We start from the raw sequence: 11116 nt of genomic DNA, 5'->3' as shown, positions 1-11116 counted from the left end.
CCGGAACCGGACCGTTAAAACCGGTTCGGTTCCACAGTTCTGGGCTTTTTATAATCCAGCCCAATTGCATTTTTTATTTTATAATCTAGCCCATGTCCATTCGTGTTGTGATCCATTTGATGAATGATCTAAATATTGTATAAGGTGTGCAAAAATATATTTATGAAAACAATCAAATGGTGCATTATAAACCATAAATCATGAGTTAAATATGGAAACAATAAAAGGGTTCTTGGTTCGGTTCCAGGTTCGGTTCCACGGTCGGTTCCACAGTTCGGTTCTACGGATCGGTTCACGATTCAATTCGGTTTTACATACCCCCAAACCGAGAATCAAACCGATGTAATCGGTTCTTTGATTTTTGGAACCAGAACCGGTGTACTGATCTAGAACCAGACCAAGCCGGACCATTTGATCAGTTTCGGTCCAGTTCCACGGTTCTACCGGTTCGATGTGCACCCTTACTGGATCTTATAATTCTTCTTTTCACACAAGATGTACTAGGTTTATTCATAGGTGTCACCAATTTTTTTACTTAGAAAGAGTGTGGAAGGGGAAATATAGTTATTATTTAATATTAGCATTCTATATAGGTAAGGCATTTGTGGTGATGGATTTGACGGTTTGGTGGGCCATAACACAAATATCAGCTTGATCCAAAACTTTTCTGGACCTAAGAAGTTTTTAATGGTGTAGCTTTCAATCCCTACTTGTGGCCCACTTGAGATTTGGATCGGCTTCATTTTTGTGAACATGCCATAAAATGGTCTGAAAATACTGATGGACGGCATGGATATACAACAAAAATGTAAAGGTGGCCCCCACAGTCAGGGAAACGCCCACAAGTGTATTACCCTGGTAACACCAAATCCCCTCCCAAAAGGCCGACTATCTTCTACAGTCACCGGGTCTAGGCACCGCATGTCCCGCGTCAAGTCAGGGGGTGTGTTAATTATTATTATAAGAATTAAAAAAAAAAAAAAATGTTAACAAGCAGGTCACGAGTCAAGTCAAGGGGGTGTACTAATTATTATTATAAAATTAAAAAAAGTTAACAACCAAGTCACGAGTCAAGTCAAGGGGGTGTGTTAATTATTATTATAATAATAATTAAATAAAAAGTTAACAACCAAGTCACGAGTCAAGTCAAGGGGGTGTGTTAATTATTATTATAATAATAATTAAATAAAAAGTTAGCAACCAAGTCATGACTCAAGTCAAGGGGGTGTGTTAATTATTATTAAAAAAAATTTAATTAAAAAAAATTTTAAATTTTAAAATTATGAAAAAAAAAAAAAGAAAAAAGTGTTAACAAGCTGATATTTATTATAAGCTGAATGCGGATTGGCTAGGGACGCTCCCACTAGCCAATGGGTAAGGGTCGGTGCCCTGTAGGCCCCACCATGATGTATTTGTATCATCCATAATGTCCATTCATTTTTTTAGATCATTTTATGGCACTATTCAAAAAATGAGATGAGTCCAAACATCAAGTGGACCACATTATAGAAATAGTCTTTATTGAATGGCTATCATTAAAAAATTCTTAAGGCTACAAAAGCTTTGGATCAAGCTTATATTTGTCTTTTCCCTTTATCCAAGTCATTATGACCTAATCAATAGGTTAGATGTCAAATAAGCATTGGAGATTTTTAATGGTGGACATTCAATCACTATTGTTTTCCTTGGTGAGGTCCACACAGATGGTGTAGATATATCACGGTGAAGCCGTTCCCGCCACTAGCCAGCATCACAAACTACACGGCTCCTCTTTTTTTTTATACATATATACATACTCACATCCGTACACGCCCGTGCGCTCGTACCACTGTGGTTTTTTTTTTTTTTTTTAAATTTAATTAATTATTTATTTATCACAGTGGCTATCGCTGAGGCATGAATAACGACCCAACGAATCCCTTTTTACAAGGGAGTGAATTAGGTGTGACCCTAAAATTAGATGCAACCCTTATTGTAAAGTAATTATATATGGAATAAGTGTGGCCCTTATTACGGGGCTTACCTGGATGTATGTATTGTATGTCTATGTAGTTTATCAGTAATTCTGTAACCTTTTAGTGCATTATCCCAAGAATGAAGCAGATTCAATTATAAGGAACCGTACCATAGGAAATAATGGTGATTAAACTCCCCACTATTAAAATTTTTTTAGGAAAAACCTTAATGTTTACATAGTGTTTGTTAGCCATCCAATCTATTGATAAGTTCAGAAAATATACATAGAGAGAGAGAGAGAGGAATGCTCAGCTGGACACCTTCTTACATAAGCATTGGTGCACACCCTTGTACATGTGTCATGAGCACATAATATGAATGGTCCATGTGATGCAACACCCTTTTAAACTCTGTGAGCCTAATTTTCAGCTAGATCCAAAACTTGAGTAGAGCAAAGCAAAGAGAAATGTAAATCAAGGGATGAAACTGTTTCCTTTTTCCATAGCCCACCAAGTTTTGTATTTGGCTGAAAATTGGGCTTATAAGGTTTTAAGGGGTGCTGCATTACGTGGATTGTTCAAATTTTGTGCCCATGACACATGTGCAAAAGTGTGCATAGGTGCTAGGGTAGTAAGGTGCCCGGGTTAGCAATACTCTCTCTCTATATTCGCTGTATATTCGAATGCTCGGCTGCGCACTAGTTCGCATTGAACTCATCATACATGATGTGACTCCAAAATATAAACGGTTCACATGAAGCAGCACCTCATGAATCCCCCCACTCAATTTTTGCTTTGATCCAACACTTTGGTGGGCCATGAAAATAAAATCAGTTTTCTCCCTTGATTTGCATTTCTCTTTGCTATGGCTTACCAAATTTTATATCAGGTGAAAATTTGTCCCCTAGGGTTTCATGAAATTCCTCATCACTTGGACATTTCAAATTAGACGACCATGACACATGTGCAAAGGTGCACAAGTGAGCGTGACCTATATATATATATATATATATATAAGAGCTTTTGAGATAATACTCTAAAATGATCAGGGGAAAAAAGGACGAACGGCGTGGATGGAAAGTACATACATCAAGGTATGCCATGGTAAGGGCCACACCGTCGGAAACCAATTGGCTACTCCCTCGGTTGGTGCTATGTGGGCCCTACCATAATGTAAGTGTTTCATCCATGCCGTCCATATATTTTTCCAGATCATTTTATGGTATGACACCGAAAATGAAGTATATCTCAATCTCAAGTGGACCACATTACTGGAAACAGTATTGAATGAGTGTCAACCATTAAAAACCTTTCCGGGGCCATAAAAGTTTTGGATCAAGCTGATCTTTGTTTTTTCCCTTCATCTGAGCCTTTATGACCTAATCAACAGATTGGATGTCAAATAAACAGTACAGTGGGCCTTAGAAGGATTTTAATGGTGGATATCCAATCGCTATTGTTTTCCTTTGGTGTGATCCACCTGAGATTCATATTCCTCTCAATTTTTTTAACAAGGCCTAAAATGATCTGTAAAAATGGATGAATGGAATGGATGAAACACATACATCATTATAGGACTCACAGAGCACCGACCATCAGCTACCGGGCTGGTGGCAGGGGCAGTAGCGAATCCGTTTCCCACACCGTCTTAGCGAGTCCAAGGTCTCACCGAATCCGCTCCCGTTTTACACGTATCAACCGTCACTACAGCGAGTCGTTTTGGCACTAACCTCACACGTTATGAAGAGAACACATGTGTGCATGGTTTGGACAAGTCCTTGGGTGTGGCAACACATGGTGAATTCTTAGTCGCACGACGGATGCAGTACCAACTCTCAAATATACATAGGTTAGAACTTAGAACGCAAAACACCCCACCGCAAGCTATTGCCCTTTGTTTAAAGTGGACCCATCAAATGCACGGTGTTGATGTTCGACACACATCACAGTGGGGCCCACATAGCTCGACCTTATGGGAAGTTCCCATGAGCCCGACTGCATAGAAACCGTTTCCACACACACACACACACACACACACACATATATATGGAAATAGTACTATGAGGTCGACCTCATAGAATGATGCATCATCTAACTGATGGTGTTGATGTTCCACACACATCATGGTGGGGCCCACACAGCTTGATGTCGTGGGAAGCTCCCGTGAGGTCGACCTCATACTACCATGTGTGGGAGGGGGATGGTACTATAAGGTCAACTTCACGTGAACTTCCCGCGAGGTCAAGCTGTGTAGGCCCCACTATGATGTGTGTAGAGCATTAATACCATGCATTTGATGGGTCCTCTTTAAGTCATGGGATATCCAAAAAAATCAGTTGTATATGGAACTCAGGTGGGCCATACCCTCTAAAACCACGTGAAGGCATGTGTAAGACATATAAAACCACTCAGCCCACCTGAGTTACATATATACACACATACACAATTCCCATAGAGGACATCTCCTAAGCTTCGTCCACCAACAGTGGGACCAGACAAACCAGTCATCAAGATTAAGAAACTGTGGACCCCACTTGCGAGAACCGAAAAAACTAGCGTACATCGCACAATGCCTCAGACCCTGGATTCTATGATTCCTCTTTTCACACAAGATGTATTATGTTTATTTATAGGTGTCACCAATTTTTGTACTTGGAAATATAATTATTATTTAATATTAACATTCTACATAGGTAAGACATTTGTGGTGATAGATTTGACAGTTTGGTGGGCCATAATGCAAATATCAGCTTGATCCACAACTTTTTTGGACCAAGAAGTTTTTAATGGTGCAGCTTTCAATCCCTACTTGTGGCCCACTTGAGATTTAGATTGGCTTCATTTTTGTCAACATGCCATAAAATGGTCTGAAAATACTGATGCACGGCATGGATATACAACAAAATTGTAAAGGTGGCCTCCACAGTTAGGAAAACGCCCACTAGTGTATTACCCTGGTAACACCAAATCCCCTCCCAGAAGGCCGAATATCTTCAACGACCTGGGTCTAGGCACCGCAGGTCACGAGTCAAGTCAAGGGAGTGTGTTAATTATTATTATAAAATTCATAAAAAAAAAAAAAAAACAATAAAAAAAAAAAAAAACAAAGAAGTTAACAACCAGGTCACGAGTCAAGTCAAGGGGGTGTGTTAATTATTATTTTTTTTTTTTAAAGTGTTAACAACCTGGTCATGAGTCAAGTCAAGGGGCGTGTTAATTATTGTTATAAAATAAAATAAAAATAAAAAGAAGAAGTTAACAACCAGGTCACGAGTCAAGTCAAGGGGGTGTGTTAATTATTATTATAATTTTTTTTTTTTTTAAAGTGTTAACAAGCTGATATTTATTATAAGCTGAATGTTGATTGGCTAGGGACCCTCCCACTAGCCAATGGGTAATGGTCGGTGCCCTTTGGGCCCCACCATGATGTATTTGTATCATCCATAATGTCCATTCATTTTTTGAGATCATTTTATGTGACTATTCAAAAAATGAGATGAGTCCAAACATCAAGTGGACCACAATTTTAGAAATAGTCTTGATTGAATGGCTATCATTAAAAAATTCTTGAGGCTACAGAAGTTTTGGATCAAGCTTATATTTGTCTTTTCCCTTTATCCAAGTCATTATGACCTAATCAACAGGTTAGATGTCAAATAAGCATTGTTGTGGGCCTTAGGAGATTTTTAATGGTGGGCATTCAATCACTATTGTTTTCCATGGTGTGGTCCACCGGAGATTTATAATAATCCATTTTTTGGATCAAGCCATAAAATGATATGGAAAAATGGACAAATGGTATAGATACATCATGGTGAAGCCGTTCCCACCACTAGCCAGCATCACTAACTAAATGGTTTCTTTTTCTTTTGTTTTGTCTTTTTTTGGTTTTTAACATACCTACTCGCACCTGTACAGACCCATGCACTCACACCACAGTGGTTTTTTTAGTATCACAATGTCTATCGTTGAGGCATGAATAACAACCCAACTAGTGCCTTTTTACAAAGGAGTGAATTAGGTGTGACCCTAAGATTAGATGCGACCCTTATTGAAGATTAATTATATATGGATTAAGTGTGGCCCTTATTATGGGGCTTACCTGGATGTATGTATTCTATATCTATGCATTTTATCCGTAATTCTATAACCTTTCATAGGAAATCGTGGTGATTAAACTCCCCACCATTAAATTTTTTTTAGGGAAAACCTTAATGTTTTCATAGTGTTTATTAGCCATCTAATCTATTGATAAGGTCAGGATATATATATATATATATATATATATATATATATATATATAGAGAGAGAGAGAGAGAGAGAGAGAGAGAGAGAGAGAGAGAGAGAGAGAGAGAGAGTAATGCTCAACTAGACACCTTCTTACATAATCATAGGTGCGCACCCTTGCACGTGTCATGAGCACATAATATGAATAGTCTATGTGATGTAGCACCCATTTAAACCCTTTGAGCCTAATTTTCAGCGTAATCCAAAACTCTAGTAGACCATAGTAAAGAGAAATGTAAATCAAGGGACAAAATTGTTTCCTTTTTCCATAGCCCACCAGAGTTTTGTATCCGGTTGAAAATTGGACGTATAAGGTTTCAAGGGGTATTGCATCACGTGGACTGTTCAAATTTTATGCTTATAACACGTGTGCAAAGGTGCGAACAAGTGCCAACATAATAAGTTGTGTAGGTGAGCATTACTCTCTCTCTCTCTCTCTCTCTCTCTCTCTCTATATATATATATATATATATAGAGAGAGAGAGAGAGAGAGAGTAATGCTCACACACAACTAGTTGAATATTACATTTTCATCCAACTAGCTATGCATTTAATGAAAACTTTCTTCATTATTAATGTAAATGCTTCCATTGCATGTTAATTTTTTTTTAGAATAGAAAAGTGGCCACGGCTTGGGTGGGCCATCATGGTTTTAACGTAAAATCAACCCTGACCATCACATATGTCACTCTATTTTAGATTAAGATCTTAAAATTTATCCCCATTGGTGGTTCAAAAGGACCACACGATTGGAATCAGTGTACATGGAAAGGTTCACCCTCCAAACAGTTTCCATAGTGTGGCTCACATGAATCATGTATAAACCTGATTTTTAGGACCTAGGCTTACTTTTAGTATGAAATCTAATGGTTGGAATAGATTTCACATTTTTGTTGTGATTGGCCCTGTAAAAATCAAGGATGGATGTCTCTCTCCTAATTATTTTCATTGGTGTGGATCATTTGAATCATGGGTTAGCCTGATTTATTGATGCGAGGCTTATTACTTGATTATACATCTAATGGTCAGAGTGGATCTCACATACATGTTAGGTATACCCATTACAAAAAAATTAGGAGGGAAGTCTATGAGGTATCTGTTTCCAAAAGACTACTATTACTCGTAATCTAAGGTAGGAAGTTAATGCTTCGTAACGCTGGCGGTCGCGGATTAGATACTGAACCCGAAGTGATGTCACCACGTTATATAGGGCCACCATGTTGTATGCATTGTATCCACACCATTCATCTGTTTGGAGAGATCAGTTTAAGACATGAGTCAAATAATGACGTAGATACAAAGCTCAAGTAAACCCCACCGCATAAAACAGTGGGGACAATGACGCTGACTGTTGACACCATCATAGGGCCTACCATGATGTATATTTGATATCCAACTTATTTATAAGTTAACACAGACATTGAATAAGGGAAAACACAAATATCAACTTATGTGGCCTCAAGATGTTTTAAAGGTAGGCATTCAATTCCCACTGTTTTCTGTGGTGGGATCCATTTGAGCTTTGGATCTGCCTAGTTCTTTGTCTCATGTCATAAAGTGATCTCTCCAAATGAATGGACAGTGTGGATACAACACATACATCATGGTGGGGCTTACAGAACGTGACATCACTTCAGCAGGGAGACTCGCTACTGTCAAGTTCAGTAGCTAATCACCGTCAACGATGGCGGAGAAGTAGTGTAATTTAAGGTGGTAATTAATCCTGTAATGCTGGTATTGTCTAAATCGCTGGACGTTATACCATGTAATCCTAACTTAGACGGATTGGATGTCATATGCATATAAAATGTTGAACGTTTTATCTCAATCGTTGGACGTTAGAGCATAGGTTAGATGGCGACAAACATCATGGTTAGCAGTAGGAAGGTTTTAACGATGGGTGATTGTCCCAATTGCGTTACGTGGTTTGGTCCGATTGAGCTTTGATCTACCTCATTTTCAGGTTCATGGCTTAAAATAATATGAAAAAAATGGATGAATGGTGTGGAGATAACACACATCATGGTGGGCCCGCAGAATTTGCCACCACAACAGTTGTCGACAGAGTGGATTTCACATAGAAAGTGTGGTGGACCGCACATGGCTTTGCAACGTAGGAAACTCTACATTCAAGCTCTGTGGCCCACCTAAATAATGAATCAGATAGATATCTGGAATGTACATCTCGTCATGAGGGGCACCTCATGAGTGGTTTGGATGGAATGTACCAACATGGTGGGACCCACAAACAAATCTATGGTTGGTATCTCCTCTGGGCCATTGTTACCTATGTTGTATCTCATCCGAGGGGTTTATCTGGCTGATCATTTTTTATATCAACTGTGTACCAAATGAACGGACTGGATGTCATGCAGACAACATGGTGGCTGTATGGACGTAGGTAAAACACCCAGCTCTGTTGGGCCCACCATGCTGTATGTGTAAATCCATTCCGTCCATCAGGTGGGAAACATTGTTTCAACTGCTCTGATGGGCCACCCCCATTGAAAGGCCTAGGATGGGGAAGCGTTGGTGCATGGCCCATTCAGTCATGGTGGGTCCCAAGTCACTCAAAAGGGAGAGGGACCACGTCAAATAATGCAATAGTTGGGATCAGGGAGAGCATTAAATGAGAGGAGAAGTATGTTATAGGAAGAGAGAAAAATGAAGAGGAAGGATGTTTACTATACACATGTGATATATTCCAGTGATGCACCACATATTTTGGAAATCTGGTCCCTTAATTAGGCAGGGTCATTGTAAGGATGTGAAGGAAAAAAAAATATATTTTTTTTATAATCAATATTATGATATTATCTACTAGAAAAGCGAATTGTTAGAAATCTATTCCAACAGTACAGATTCAAGTTACATGTGTGCATCTAATAATAATGGTCATTTACTAATTTTTAGTATATAAAATTTTATTAGTGAACCTTATTTGATAAACAGGTTAGATTTATGACACATAATTCTTATCATACTTATGTAAGACTCAATGTCATGTATCCTCCCATGTAGTGGAATACTGGGGATGAAAGAGATAAATCCTTACATGTAATGCCTAATTGGACCCGTTTAAATGATCCAACCACACAACTAGTTGGACCGTTCAACTAGTTTGATTAATTAATGCTAATTAATGCTTAGAAAGAGAGATGGGTGTCTTTATGTAGCTTTTAATAAGCTCTAGTTAAAAAAAGAAAAAAAAAGAAGAAGGATCAAAAGTCATGGGACCTACCATGGTGTTAACGTGAAATTTTCTGTGATCATCATGTGTGTCACCTCATATTAGACCTTGGGTCCAAAAATTAGCCCCATCCATTATTCAAGTGGACCATGTAATTGAAAATAGTGTAAAAAAAAAATCTCACCATTCAAAATGATTCCTTTGATGGGGCTTATTTGAAACACATATGAGCATGATATTTTGGTACCACACATGGCTTTTGGTCTGGCCTCTAACGGCTGGAGTGGATTTCACATAACAATAAATGTGGGCCTTATAAAAATTAAGGGTGGATGTCTTTGCATCAACTATTCTATTTGTGTGGCCTACTTGAATCAAATATTAGCTTGATATTTTGAATCTTTAACTAGAATGAGATTACAAATCTGATGGTTGGAGGGGATATTATATATACATCACACGGTGGGCCTTATTAAAAATCAATGTTAGCCTTCCTCTCCCGCTGTTGGCTCCGAGAAAAGGGCCCTCCCCGCTCATCATTCCGAGAAAAGGAGCATTTGTAAAAAAAAAATAATAATAAATAATAATAATAATAATAAATAATAAAAAAAAAAATATCAACGAAAATAGGTATAGCATGGTCCTCACGCAATATGGTGCATCCTTCACCGTGGGTTCACTTTAGTGTATGTATTTTATATCCATGCCATTGGTCCATATCTTCAGTTCATGTTACAGCAAGATTCCAAAAAGTGAGAAGATAAATTTCTCAGGACTACCACACGATTAAAAAAAAAAACTTGATATTGAACATTTATCATTAAAAATTTCCTAAGGCCCACTTTAGTGTTTATTTTCTACTTGACATATTGATAAAGTTATGAAAACCTAGATTATGGGAAAGTGAAAAAATAAAAAAATAAAATTTTCTTGATCTTAAAATTGTTGTTTACAAAATGTTTCTATTGACTAATCACCATTGTTTCCTATGGTGTGGTCCACCCGAGATTTATATCTATTTCATTTTTTAAATAGTGTTTTAAAATGAACCAAAAATATGGTTGGATTGCATGGATATATAATACATACATCAAATTGAGCCCCACGGTAAGGGATGCACCCTGTTGTGCTTGGACAGGGTTGAACCTAATCCTCCCCATGCGGGGTTGGTAGTTCCAGCGCTGTAAAGATGGAGAGCGGATTGGCTATGACCCTGCCAATGGCCAATGCCCAGTGGTCGGTGCTTTGTGGGCCTCACCATGATGTATTTCCTTCATCCATGCTATTCATCTATTTTTCTATATCATTTTACAGTATGATACCAAAAAAGAAGTATATTCCGATTTCAAGTGGACCACATCACAGGAAACAGTGTTGATTGAATTTCCACCATTAAAAACTTCTTGGGGGCCATAAAAGTTATTGATCAAGCTGATCTTTGGTTTTTCGCTTCATCTAGGCCTTCATGACCTGATCAACAGATTGGATGTCAAATAAATAGGACAGTGGGCTCAGGAGGATTTTAATGGTGTGTATTCAATCACTACTGCTTTCTTGTGGTGTGGTCCACCTGAGATTTATATTCCCCTTGTTTTTGAGATCAAAGCCTAAAATGATCTGTAAAAATGGATGGACAGCATGGATAAAACACATACTTCCTAGTGGGGCCCACAGAGCACTGACC

The sequence above is a fragment of the Magnolia sinica genome, unplaced genomic scaffold (genome assembly GCF_029962835.1).
Source record: "Magnolia sinica isolate HGM2019 unplaced genomic scaffold, MsV1 ctg293, whole genome shotgun sequence".
NCBI lineage: Eukaryota > Viridiplantae > Streptophyta > Magnoliopsida > Magnoliales > Magnoliaceae > Magnolia > Magnolia sinica.
This window is presented reverse-complemented; position numbering follows the sequence as displayed.